The sequence below is a fragment of the Manacus candei genome, unplaced genomic scaffold (assembly GCF_025592945.1).
Source record: "Manacus candei isolate 608988 ecotype Guabito, Panama unplaced genomic scaffold, ASM2559294v1 h1tg000041l, whole genome shotgun sequence".
NCBI classification, from domain to species: Eukaryota; Metazoa; Chordata; class Aves; order Passeriformes; family Pipridae; genus Manacus; species Manacus candei.
In genome coordinates, this window is record NW_026138089.1 from 9,074,205 (window position 1) to 9,086,835 (window position 12,631).

General features: G+C 40.2%; 1 protein-coding gene across 3 annotated transcripts in view; it reads left to right on the plus strand.

Annotated features, from left to right (window-relative positions):
- Window positions 1-12,631, plus strand: part of ARHGAP6 (Rho GTPase activating protein 6) — a 322,124-nt gene that overhangs the window by 49,688 nt on the left and 259,805 nt on the right. Inside the window, exon 1 of one of the 3 annotated variants that reach the window (XM_051794928.1) lies at window positions 1,148-2,079. The exons of the other annotated variants lie outside the window; for them this stretch is intronic. The gene's annotated coding sequence lies outside the window, so the exon portion shown is untranslated. Of the gene's footprint in view, window positions 1-1,147; window positions 2,080-12,631 lie in introns of those variants that run through there. 3 annotated transcript variants of the gene reach the window in all.

Consider the following 12,631-nt stretch of genomic DNA (forward strand, 5'->3'; position numbering starts at 1 on the left):
TGAAAAGGGGGATCATTTTGAAACAATTTGCATTATAGCAAACATGGGGGAAACTCTTTTGCCTCCCACAGACCTGGGTGAGCACACAAGGAGAGTGAGTGGTTACGGCAGGTCCTCCCCGTTCCTCCCACTTCAGATGGGTCAGATCTTTGTTTCCTTGATTCTGCATATTTATGAAATTCCAGTTGCTGTTTCTTTTCTGACTGAGCAGTTCTAATCTCCCAAGATTTTTATCAGTTATAGTCTGGACTAGTTAGGGCAAACACAGTATAGTGAACACCTTAGTAACTTTTCCAAAGGCAAGATCGCTCCTTGGTTAACCAGTTTTTTTTCTTTCAAAATGAGTCACTCATTTGCAAGATTTTCTCCTCATACTAAATTCAAGGCCTGTCACAAATCCATCTAACGTTTTGTTTCTGATTAGTGGATCAGAAATGCTGTGGCCATGTGGAGCAAAGCACTCATCCAATGTTGACTTCTTCTGCTCTTTCGATATTTGGGGGTTAACCTTATGCGAGCAAGATTTTCTGCGTTAGGTATTGTTCTGGCCTTCTGCAGCCTGCATAAAAGTATAAGGATTTGACTTATTCCACAAAGATGTAATTTTTTGTCTGTACCTTGCCTGGATCAAATTTCTATTGCTGGCTTATCCAGCAGTGTGCAGAATGGATGTCATGGAGAATGGAACCACCATCAAAGGATCTTCCTAGGTGTATTTTCATAGTCTTTGCCATGATTAGATTAAGAGTGAAAGGGTCCATAGTGAAATGTACATCATGAGTTGCAAATTTCAGAATATATCTGTTAAAATCAATGTAATTCACACTTTTCTGAATACTTAATATGCAGGGTCAGGCAGGCAACACTACACCTCTCAGTCTGCCAAGATAAACCCCTCTGTCTTTGTGTCTTCTTGGCCTAGAAAGAGTTGACATTTCATGCCATATGAGCTGACTGAGTGCTACACTTCTGTGTTTGACAGATATTTTCAGCTCCCACAAACAGAACTTAAGAGAAAATGATGATCTTAGTGTATCATCTCACTTTATTGCAAATGACAAATGGAAAAGTAATATTGTTTTCATAATATTTCAGGCATGCTTCCTGACCACTGTGTTACTACCCAGTCATGAATGATATTGGTTAGGAATTTCAAAAGGGAAATACAATAAAATGAGAGCATTAAGAATTTTAAAATTATTTGTCTTACTGTATCAATTTAGCCCAAGTAGAGTACTGAGCAGTGTTATATTTTAAACCTTAACATTTTTGCTTTCAGTGGTGCTGTGTAATTGAGCTGCCCGTCTACCTCAGTTTATTTTTTCATACCTTTGTTACTGCTTCTACAGAAATAGCACAAAGTATTCCTTTTCCCTGCTGTGATTAAGATTCATCATCTCAGTAGGATTTAATTTTTCATTCCATTTCCATTTTCTTCGTAAAGCAGTGACGGATCAAAATCATATCGTTGTGTACCAGCTAAAAAAGTTTAAACTGACAAAAACAATCAGTCCTAAAAGAGAAACCAGCTTTGCCATAACATCTGTTTCTTTCAAGGAAGGGATAGTTTCATTTGGGATGGAAAATATGTATTTATGGATATGAAAAGTTTTTTTGTGGTACTTTGGTGCATTTGCTACATTCCAGCACTGCATTTTGTGTTAGTACAGACAGTTTAACTGTCTGTAACAGACCTGCTTGTGCTAGCTGATAGATGATTAACCTTCATAATGCATTTCATACCCTCAAGTGTTTCTCACTGCAGAATATTGCCACACTAATTCCTTTTTTGTTACTTGAACACCTGTATCATCCAAAATGTGTAGATATAAGATTGCTTTAAGCATTAAATTCAGGGGGAAAAGCTCTGGAAATGCCACTTGTGAAATGACGTTCATCCAGGCTGGGAGAAGCTCTGACAAATGCTTTTGAAGACCTTTGGTGAATTTATTGAACTGTTATAGTCAAAAACCAATCTTCTTAAGAGGAAAGATGGCCATGAAAATGGCCAAGGACTGGTTTTGAGAGGAGAAAACTATTAGTGGCTGGACCATTCTGGAGCAGGACAGGAGAACACTTGTAAGTAAAGCATGGTGAGTTTGGAGATCCTAAGCTTCATAATACTGACTGACAGCATTGCCTTGGGTCAAAGCGTGTGTGTATGCCCATAGACGAGTTACAGTGTGGTCAGAACAGGCCAGAGGAGGAGGCAGAGGCAGATCAGACACAACTACACTGTTAGCTTGGAGAGTGGGCTGGGACCTGGAACCATCGTGGAGTAGAGTAGCCACGTTGGCCCCTTTAAGTTGGCACACGTTAAGACTAACACTTTCAAGTGAGTGTATAACCTTTCCAGAAATTGTGTATTACCAGCAGGAGGCTGAAGTACGTATGTTTATTTAAAAGACCTGGTTGTGCTCAATTTTTAACGCATTGATCTTTTTTCTTCTTTTCACTGTTTCTATGTATCTATTAATAGCTTCTTGGGTGGTAAAACCAGGCAAAATAACTCTCAAGACATGCAATTACTGATAATGTGGCAGCTAGGGAAGGATTTACGCTGTTCTTGTTGGAATGATCTTAACAGAAAGGCAGCAAACTCTGGACATGGGCAGATCAACAAAAAAGGGGAAATTTATTACACTTGGCAGCATTTGTTGTTGTAGTGAGTGGGTGTGAGAGAAATATTTTTATGATTAGCCTCAGATTCAGGGCACAGTGTTGGATCAGATGGTTAGTAAGAATGTCTATCTTGTCTAAAGTTACTATGCTTACAACATCGATTGACTACAATTAATAACTTGTTCCAGGGCATAAAACTTTGTTGTTTCCATTTCCATTTTGTTGCAAGTCCTCACTTCATTACCATCAGGTCACTTGTGGCAGAACTCCAACAAGGAGCTGGGGCTGCATGTCTGTGGGTTGTGTGTTCTGGATTCACAGAGAGGGATGGCCTGTCCCTGAAGAGAAGTCCTCGTGGTTGCCATCAGGGAGGTCAGGGCTGTGATGGGGAGCAGGAGAGCTGCAAAGAAGGAAGGAAGAAGACACCAATCTCCTGTCCTGCTAGCTACCTTTTTTCAGCACTATCCTCACTCCACAGGGCCTCTGAGTCTCCTTTGTGGATGCCTTCCTGCATATTTATGTCTCCTGGATGATGAAAGTTGGCTCAAAGGCATTAAATTGCAGGAAGTGACATATTGTAGCTATGTTTTGCCTTTCTGTGATGTCATGGGATTCACCAAGAATCCCATCCATTTGCAGGTGAAGGAGGTATCACCTCTTGTAAGCAAAGGGGGGAAATCGTCTTTGAGGGAAAAGAAAGTCAGAGGTGAGTTCTAGTAGAGTTTCTTTCTTCCTTTTTCTCCTTTTTTTTTTTAACAGATTAGTGAAACAAAAATATATTTGCAAGAAGATGACTCTAGGATTTTGCAACATACTTCTGTAAAACTCAAAAAGATGGTGGTGATATGCAGCAAACATACATCATCCATTGTTGAAAAGACTGAAGGAAAAATCTTGGTGTTACTGGAATGATAGAAACTTAATGCCCTGACTCTGTCATGCAAAGATATGTAGAGAAAACTTATTCAAGAGATTGTGAGAATTCATCAAGCACAAAGAGCTGTGAAGGCAGCCTTAAATTTTGAGATTGATGGGATTTTTGCAATACAGAACATTTTAATTAATTTAAGTGCTGGTGCATTTCTTGTCAGCATGTTGACTTTTGGCACTGGTGTCACAGAGTTTGAAAACACTGCATCATGTATGGAAGCAGCAATTGCCCATGCAGGCCCACTATAAAATGCCCTTGGTAGACTTGAACATTTCAGTTGTTTATCACATACAACAGGGGTGTAACAGGCTGGCTAAATACAGTAAAACTGGAGAAGAAGAATGTGGGACCATAGCTTTCATTTTTTTGAATTGCCTAACTGCTTCATAAAACTAATCTCTTTAAGGACAGAGGGTCAAATTCTCATCTGTCAACTTAGCCAGAGTTAGCCTAGCAAGTCTGGAATGACTCAGGAGACTCTCAATCTCTCAAGCCCTTGATCTTTGTCTAAACTCACATAGCATGACACACCTGCTGTGGTGGAAGCTGTCAGGCTGCAGAGATGGGTACGAGGAACAGGAGGACTGCATCCTCTAGCAGAGACTTACTCTAGAGGGAAAAGTGCTGAGCGGCTCATTCACACTGAGCAGTTAAATGGTAGCTGGAACAGTGAGACAGATCAAAAAACCTTCAGAGTAGCAGAAACAATGAGATAAAAGTGAACCAACTTATTTGTCTTGTTAGGTCTACTTTTCTTGTTAATTTTCTTTTTATCCTTTCTCCCTTTTAGCTGGGTTTATATTACAAATGGTATAAATTGCAATGTGTATGTGGCCCAGCACTGAGCTGTGAGCTTCCTTAAACATTTATGTCAGGCTAAACTGAGTAATGGCTAATTTTGACTAAACCGCATGGCAAAATACTCAATAGGGAAATGGTATGTAATGACAGGCAGCACTAGCAGTAAAAAGAAGATAAAAACAGGTAAGGGAAACTGTGAACGTCGGAGAAGAAAATCTCTCCACCAAAGGAGTCACAATACCTGCTCCATCCTTCCCCTCTTTCCACACTGTGGATCAGTGCTTGTCTTGTCTAGCAGGAAGCAGAGGCACCCTCATGGAGCAAAACCCAGCTTCTCCATCAGCAAGTGATCTTAATGGTGCTTGCAGACTCTGCAGGACCAAGGTCATCATCCATGGACAAAACCCTTTTCTGAATAAAGCTTGTGTGGTGCTGAGCAGGAGGGAACCCTTTGCCCTGGGACAGGTGCTGTGAAGTGCACTTTAGTACACGGGCTGTGACACAGCAGTAAAGCTGCGGGCATTGATTTTGCCGGGTGCCAGTTAGACATGTACTCATGGACATGCTTTATCTTGGCTTGAAATGCCTTGTAGGATGCTTGATAGCCTGCCTTGGGATCTGCTTATAAATTGACGTCCATCTACTCTGTCCACCCTAAAAAACAACCTGTTTCCTTGGACAAAGAGTTCATGCATCATAATCTTGTTAAAGAATTCATTTTACAACAGTGGTATTGATCATCTTCTGCCTCTTTTAACAAAGTCCTTCAAAGCCCATAATTTTCTTCCAAAGGAAAGAAGCAAGCAGTGTTATTCTAAATTTTACCTTAGTTTATCATACATTTTACAAGCAGGTCACCATCTGCACTGTAATGACTTTCTTCCAGGAATATTTTTTTTGTTATGTTCAAATGAATTTTTATAACAGAATTGTTTTTCACTTAGCTTTCAGTATTGTTGCTTTATGGAACTTTCACCTGCATGTAAGTCAAATTGTGTAAATCTTATTACAGTGTTCCTATATATTATTTAGTAACTGAAGATAATTTACTATGGAGAAATATTTTACTATTGTAACTTCTATAAACAGCAAGTTTTGAGTGGTATTTTTCTTGCCCCACAAAATAACAGCACTGAATACTGATTCTTGAAGCTTTATATCTCTGTGTGACAATGGTGAAAATATACTTAAGGCCATGGAAGCCATTTTTTTCTGGATATTTCATAACATCCCAAACAAATAGTGAACTAGATTTTCTAATGCCAGAATTTTTTTCTTCATCTGGTTATTCCAGCATTGCTCTTGCTCTTCTAGTACTACAAAATAAGAAATACAAACTTTTGCTGCCAATCTTGATAAAAGTTCTTAGCTTCCAGTTTCACAGATCTGTTAAAACTGCTTGCCTTGTACCTTGCCCTTGATTCAGCACAGCAATTTCAATACGTTTATTAATTAGGTAGTAAGTAAGACATGACTAAAAATAGTGTCCTTGAAGCAGAGCTTATAGTAAACAACATACTTTTCCATTTCTTATCTACATAATAACAGTGCCTTAAGAAAACACCAGTACTTTCCAGAAAGCACTTCAGCTTTCATGTGTTGTGCAAGTAAAACTAGAGTGGGTTTTAGCTTTGGGTCAGCACTTTGCTCTTTGTGTGTAGGCTATTGCTGTGGAAAAATCTTCTCAGCTACCTGTGCCCCACGTGGAGCTACACTTACTCTCAACTTTTGGGGTGCCCTTGCAGGTTACTGGGATGCATGCTAACTATAACGGTATTTTTTATAAAGCGAGTAGATCAACTGGAGAAGATGAACATAGAGTCATAGAATGGTTTGAGTTGGAAAGGACCTTAAAAAATCATTTCGTCCAACCCCCCAGCCATAGGCAAGGACATTAGGTAACACTACTGCAGTCAAAGCTGAATCACATGTCTGGGGACTACACTGCTAACGTGCCTCAGTGCATAAATAAGGTGGACCTGTTGTGGCATTTGAAGGCCCTGGTAGTGTCACTGTGGTGTTGTCCTTTCACCCTTTGGTTTCTGATGTTTGGTTCCTGTTCCCCATTTGCAGCTTTGCAGCCTGCACTTTGGTTGCAGCTGGAGAATCCCACAAATTGAAATTTGTCTATTGCTTCTTCAAACTGTGATCTAGCCACTCCTACTTCTCAAAAAAATGGTATATGAAGCGGGTTTTTTTCCAAATGATATTTTTAGCTTCTTTCCTGCTTACTAGTGACTGAAATAGTGGGAAAGACAATCATTGTCACCACCATTTTGCTCAATTCTTATTTGTTTTTTCTTTATACTCGCTCTTGTTTTTTTTTTTTTTTTTTTAGGAATAACATTTTATCAGACCTGGATGTGGTCCTAGAGATGTGATATCTAAGGAGAAGGAAAGATAATCACACCGTAAGGAGATCAGGGGCTCAGATCCCCTTGTAAACGACAGCTCATGGGCATGAAGGTTCTTACTGCTGATTATGTGGTGTGTGTCTTTGCCTTTGCCTTCAATATAAGGCTCATTTCTGAGCTGGAATGCACTGTGGTATCCCAGCCACCCCCTCAAGGCTGTCTTTGCTCCAAACAAAGTGGAGGTACCTGTTGTCTCAGCATGGTCATGGAAGGCAGTGAAGCAATCTTGATTTAGAAGCCAGTTTTTGTCCATGAATGGGGGAATAAATAACCAAAACTGTATCCAATGGCTTTGAACATCTGTTCCAGTGCTCTCTGGGGCCATATGAACCATTTATAACCTGAGGAGGTTTAAGTCCATAGCTACTAATTTGATGTCCTTCCTGCATTTCTGCTTGATACTTTAATTTCCAATTTACACTTGAATTTGATTTTTTATGGATAATAATACTTGTTTCAGAGAAATTGAAAACATGCTACTTACATTTCTATTTGTAATTTACTTATAATCAGTAAATTATCTTAATTATTATTTTAACATAATCTTAATTCTAGTTTAGCATACCATTTAGATAGAAAATTTACTGTGTCATTTTCCAGGAATTGTTCATGTTTAGGCAATTCAAAAATATGAATAGCTTTTATTGTGTCATATATATATATATATGTGTGTGTGTGTCTGAGTTACTCTGTCTCATCTATCCTATATATGATATCATATAAAAGGAATATCCTTTTAAAGGAAAAAATTAAATCTGAACCCCTATAAAGCAATTCTTTTTCTTTCAAGCTTCCTGTCTAGACTTGTAGTCAGAAAAAAATCTCCAGGAACTGGCTCTTCCGTTGCTGTCTCTAGCACTGTAGCCTGCTCACGAGGGCTGGGTGATAGGCAGCTCCGCTCAGTCCGTTCAGCAGCATCTCGTGCCTCCATGTGAAGACTTGCAGGAAAACAGCACCAGTTTTAATCAGATGTCTGCATGATCCCGGGGGAAAAGAGGTGGTTTCCTATCTCTGGAGTTTATGTGGCTGAAGAAGAAAAGTGGAACATAGCACTTGGTCCTAACGAAGACTTTGCAATGGTATGTGGGTGTCTGACAGCCCCTACGTGAAGATCCTCAAAGAGCCTCTCAGTATGTTGTTTGGTGGTTGGGATTTTTTCATCTTATTTGTGTGGATTGTTTGGGTATTGTTGCTTAAAATATCAAGGGTAAAATCCTGGTATCCTGCTGCAATTGGTGGGAGTTTGCCAGCAGGTTTAATAGAATTCTGTAAATGTAAAAGTGTTTTCTTCTGAAGTGTTACGCTTTGTTTTTAAAAGAAACCCTCCCTCTGGCAGAGCTTTGTTCAGAACCTTGGGCTTTGGTGATGGCCCCTGGCCTTTGGGGCTGCCCAAGGGGCTGTACCGGCCAGCTCGGTTCCCGTGCTTTCCAGAAGGGCTGGGCTGGGCTGGGCTGGCTTCTACATTAGCCAGGGGCCAGATCTGGTGAGAGTCGCCTTTTGCTGCTTGTTAAAGAGAGCTGGATGGACTCTGCAGCTTGGTGAGAAGTTCGTGAGCTAGTAAGGCCAATGGCTTATGAATGTAAGGGCTGGGAAAAGCGAACAAGTCGGTGTAGTTCCTTTTGTCACTTCCAGATCGTTGAAATCTCCCCTTATCCAGTAATTGCTGCTTAAACGTTGAGAGTCAGAGTAGCATACTGGCTAAATCTATAAGTAACACAGGTCCTTGCCTTGAGAACTCATCCATTCATTTTACATGTGAATTTCCTTTGTACATGTACTTCAGGAAATAGCAGAAGGCACTGCTGTCATTCCCTGCATCGTGGAGACCCTTCCCATGACCTCATCCAACCCCATGGTTTGTTACTTGTTTGAGTTCTGCTGCTGGTCTTTAGCTCCAGACTTAATTATAAACTACCACCCTGTTCACAACTCCTGATGGAGGCCAAGGTGTTAGCTGCTCTCAAGGAGGTGCAGATGCTCTTTCAGCTCTCCCCCGAGCAGCATGAATTGCACTGTTATCCCAAGGAGAGTACATTTGGATTTGCAGGTGATGCTAATGCTTAAGGAAGCAGGTAGTAAGAGTATGAAAATATTCCATGCCTGAATTTACCATCAAGGTTAACTGGAGAAGATAATTCTTCTGGATGTCCTGTAAATGCAAATTTATTACTTTTCATGATAATATACTTGTATTTTGATCACAGTAAATCAAGGCAAAGCTACGGTTCTTGTTAAATAGGGATTTAAAGCACACTTCTGAGAGAAACCAATTGTGTACTCTCTGTAGCCTTTGCGTGTGACTCCCATTGTTGCAGTTTCTTGCATAAGTCTTGTTTCGTTTTTTACTACAGCGTTTGTTTCCCCCAGAAAATTCCTTTTGGCTCTTTTCATATCAGGTTTTGCTTCTGACTGAAGGCTGTCATAGATGGACTCTTTATAGCCCAAGTCCTCTTGTGTCTTGTTTGCTATGGAGAAATATTTCTGGGAACCTGGAGAGCTTTCGCCTCCAGCAGGCTCCACACAGGGAAAGCAAAGTGTTTAATCCATCCTAAAATGGTAGAAGTGTATTGGAAACATCTGTTTTGGACACAGCATCCCATTTCACACAAAGTTTCCTTTCTTTGCACTTCTGAGAAGGAAAGCAGCGGGGTTGTCCCCTGATGTTCTTGGGAGCTGGCCAAATCAGGAGGCAGGAGTACAGGCAGGATGGAGGCAGAGGGAGATGCATGCCTCAGGTAAGACCAGGAAACCCATGCAGTTCAATTTTTTAAAATATGTATCTCAGAGAGAAGGGTCATAGGAAGGCAACTAAAAGGACTTTATAGGAAAAGGGTTAAATTGTAAACTCTTCCCCTTTTGAAAGCTGAAGGATATTGAGGTTGTGACCTGATACATGAACTTAGAGAGGACTCAACCCCAGATGTTGTTTTTTCCTCCTTGTGAGGTCTTGAATGCTTATTATGAAGAGGAAATGTAAATTTCTTCACTAAGAAATTGCATGATAACTAGACCAAGAAATTGGTCTAGTTATTTTATTGGTTCCTAGCTGGAAGTGTTGGAAGTGCTGTGCAGAAGACATAAGAGCTCTCATAGCTGCTGAAAGGCTGTACAGTTTGATCCAGACTGAAGTGGGAGGAAGTTTAGCAATTATTTCCAGTGTTCTCTTCCTGAGTGAGAAGGGGGCTTGGAGCAGTGCCGTGGTTTTGCTCAATGCAGCAAGCCAGTGGAGCATGATGCCTTGGCCCCCTGGGGAAACTGATACCCCATGCTGGCAGCACAGATTTGCTACTGGGATGTATGTGGTGCTCTGGGCATGTTCCAGCTGGGCTGGACATGGTCACCACTGTGGCAGCTCCCAGAGGGACAGGCTGCAGGGTCATGGATGTGGATTGTGGAACTATTGACTTATGGTCTGTGCTGGCTGTCTCTGGTGCTTCCTCCTTCCTCCTACATACCTTGTATGTAAAAATCAGCCACAGCCACCCTGGTAGACTTCAGCTCTGACATTCTGCTTTTCAGATGTGTAATTACGTTTTTCAGATGGTGGCAGTATGGTTTTGGTGTTGCCTCCCTTGTGCAGCTCAGCTGCTGTCTTTGCCATCCATGAAGGTGTGGGTTTCAGGCCAGGCAACTGAGTTCATAATTTCCCTTCTCCTGCGGCTTTTCTTTCATTTCAGGCATTTTATCTTAATGGGACACTGAGGCAGTGTTACTACTAATAGAACATTTTCCAAGCTCTCATTTAACACACCGCCCAAGTTAGACAAAGCATATGCAATGAGTCAATCAGGCCATCACAAAAGGCTTGATAAATGTACATTAGCTCAGTGCAGTCAAACAGGATCGTTCTAGGAACTAAGGAAAATGAAAAATACTACCTCTCTTCATAGATACGTTTACAGATGATGTTTCAAAAAGAGAATTTTTTTTAGTGTGAGAACCAGGAGAATCCTGAGCTCAAATCTGCTCAAAATCCATAAAAATACTTGTTCATATGCATAATTGACTGGTCTCTGTTTTCAGCCTTCCATTTTGTTTATATTTTGTAATTATTTGTAATCCAGGTTTATTGCTCTGTATAACTAAGAAATTAATGAAAGATAATGAACTTTCTCATCAAATACCCTCTAGAATGTGTTTTGTTATTCTTGCATGTGCCATCTGTTTTTAAAAAGAAGGGCTTGGATTAATCAACCATAACAACTGGTTTAGCAATATTATATTTTCTAAATAGGTTGGTATGATAAGTATGATTATATTTGGCATGAAGAGCTGGTATATCTTTTTCCTGTATGTGTAGCTTTTTTTTTCTTCAGAGGGAAGCAATACTTTTTCCTCTGAAGAATGTCACTGTAGCCAAAGAGATGTATGAAAAAGGTGAATTGTGTTTCATCAAGCATCCTAAAAATCTCTGATTCCCTATCAAGGCTATTCCTGAAAGAGTTTCTAGAGCAGACATCCTTCAAGTCCTTTATGATATAACAAGTATACAAATTATCACATAATTGTTTCCATATATTTAGAGTTTATAGTCAGAAATTGCTCTTTTCCAGGATTTCATGTTTTATTATTGCCCTCCTCAGCTTTCAAAGATAATGTTAATTTATTTACACTCTTTCTAAACTCAGCTTGAAGCAGATGAGACCCATATGTGAGCTAATAATTCTAGATATAGGCCATGGATGAGTTCTGAACACTTGTTTCTCTTTTCTCATTCTTCTGCGGGCCCATACTGAGTATTTTTGTATGACTTATTATATTAAATAAAATAAACAATTCATTAAGAAGTAGTAAATTTGTGTTAGAGAGTTTGGTTGAACATGGAATAAAAACACCTTCGGTGAATAATTCCAGCTGGAAAAACAACAGCACACATTACTGAAAAATCAAAGCATTTGTCATGTTAGAAATGAAATGTTTCCTTTTTTTATATTGTGAAATAGCACTCAACACTGAATATAAAACCAGTTTATTTAAAAGCGAGTAAAAAGTAGTCTCTAACTTCCTAGAAGAAGGAATAGGAACTGTTTTATTTAATCTATAGTGATATTGATGATGGGCATTCATTTCAGGAAGAAAAGAGAAATGGTTTCTGTACAAGAAAATTGTATTTTCTGCATTTTTTCAGTTTTCACATTGATTCAGAAAAATCAGTTTATGACATGATATAACAATACATGTTATATATCTCAATGCCATGGGGTGTCAGAATCATGTTGTTTTTATTGCTTTAAGTATATATGTGTAATAAATTATACATACATAAAAAGAAACTGTTCAATGTGTAGAATCACAGAATGGTTTGAGTTGGAAGGGACCTTAAAGAGCATCTAGTTCCAACCCCTCTGCCATGGGCAGGGACACCTTCCACTGGACCAAGTTGCTCAGAGCCCTATCCAGCCTGGCCTTGAATGTTTCCAAGGATGGGGCACCTACCATCTCTCTAGGCAGCCTGGTCCACTGCCTCACCACCCTCACAGTAAATAGTTTCTTCCATATATATAGTATAAATCTACCCTCTTGGAGTTTAAAAGCATTGCCCCTTGTCCTATCACAACAGGCCCTACAAAAAAGTCTTCATCTTTCTTGCTCTAAGGTCTCCCTGGAGTCTTCTCGAGGCTGAACAACACCAGCTCTCTCAGCCTTGTCCTCATAGGAGAATTGCTCCAGCCCTCTAATCATGTTCGTGGTCCTTCTCTGGACTTGCTCCAGCAGGTCCGTGTTTTTCCTGTGCCGAGGACCTCAGAGTTGGATGCAGCACTCCAGGTGGGGGGTCTCAATCTGAGATGTTGTGGTAGGGTGACGTTGTCTGGATGCCAGGTACCCACCCAGCCACTCTTATCACTCCCCTTCCCAGCCGGAC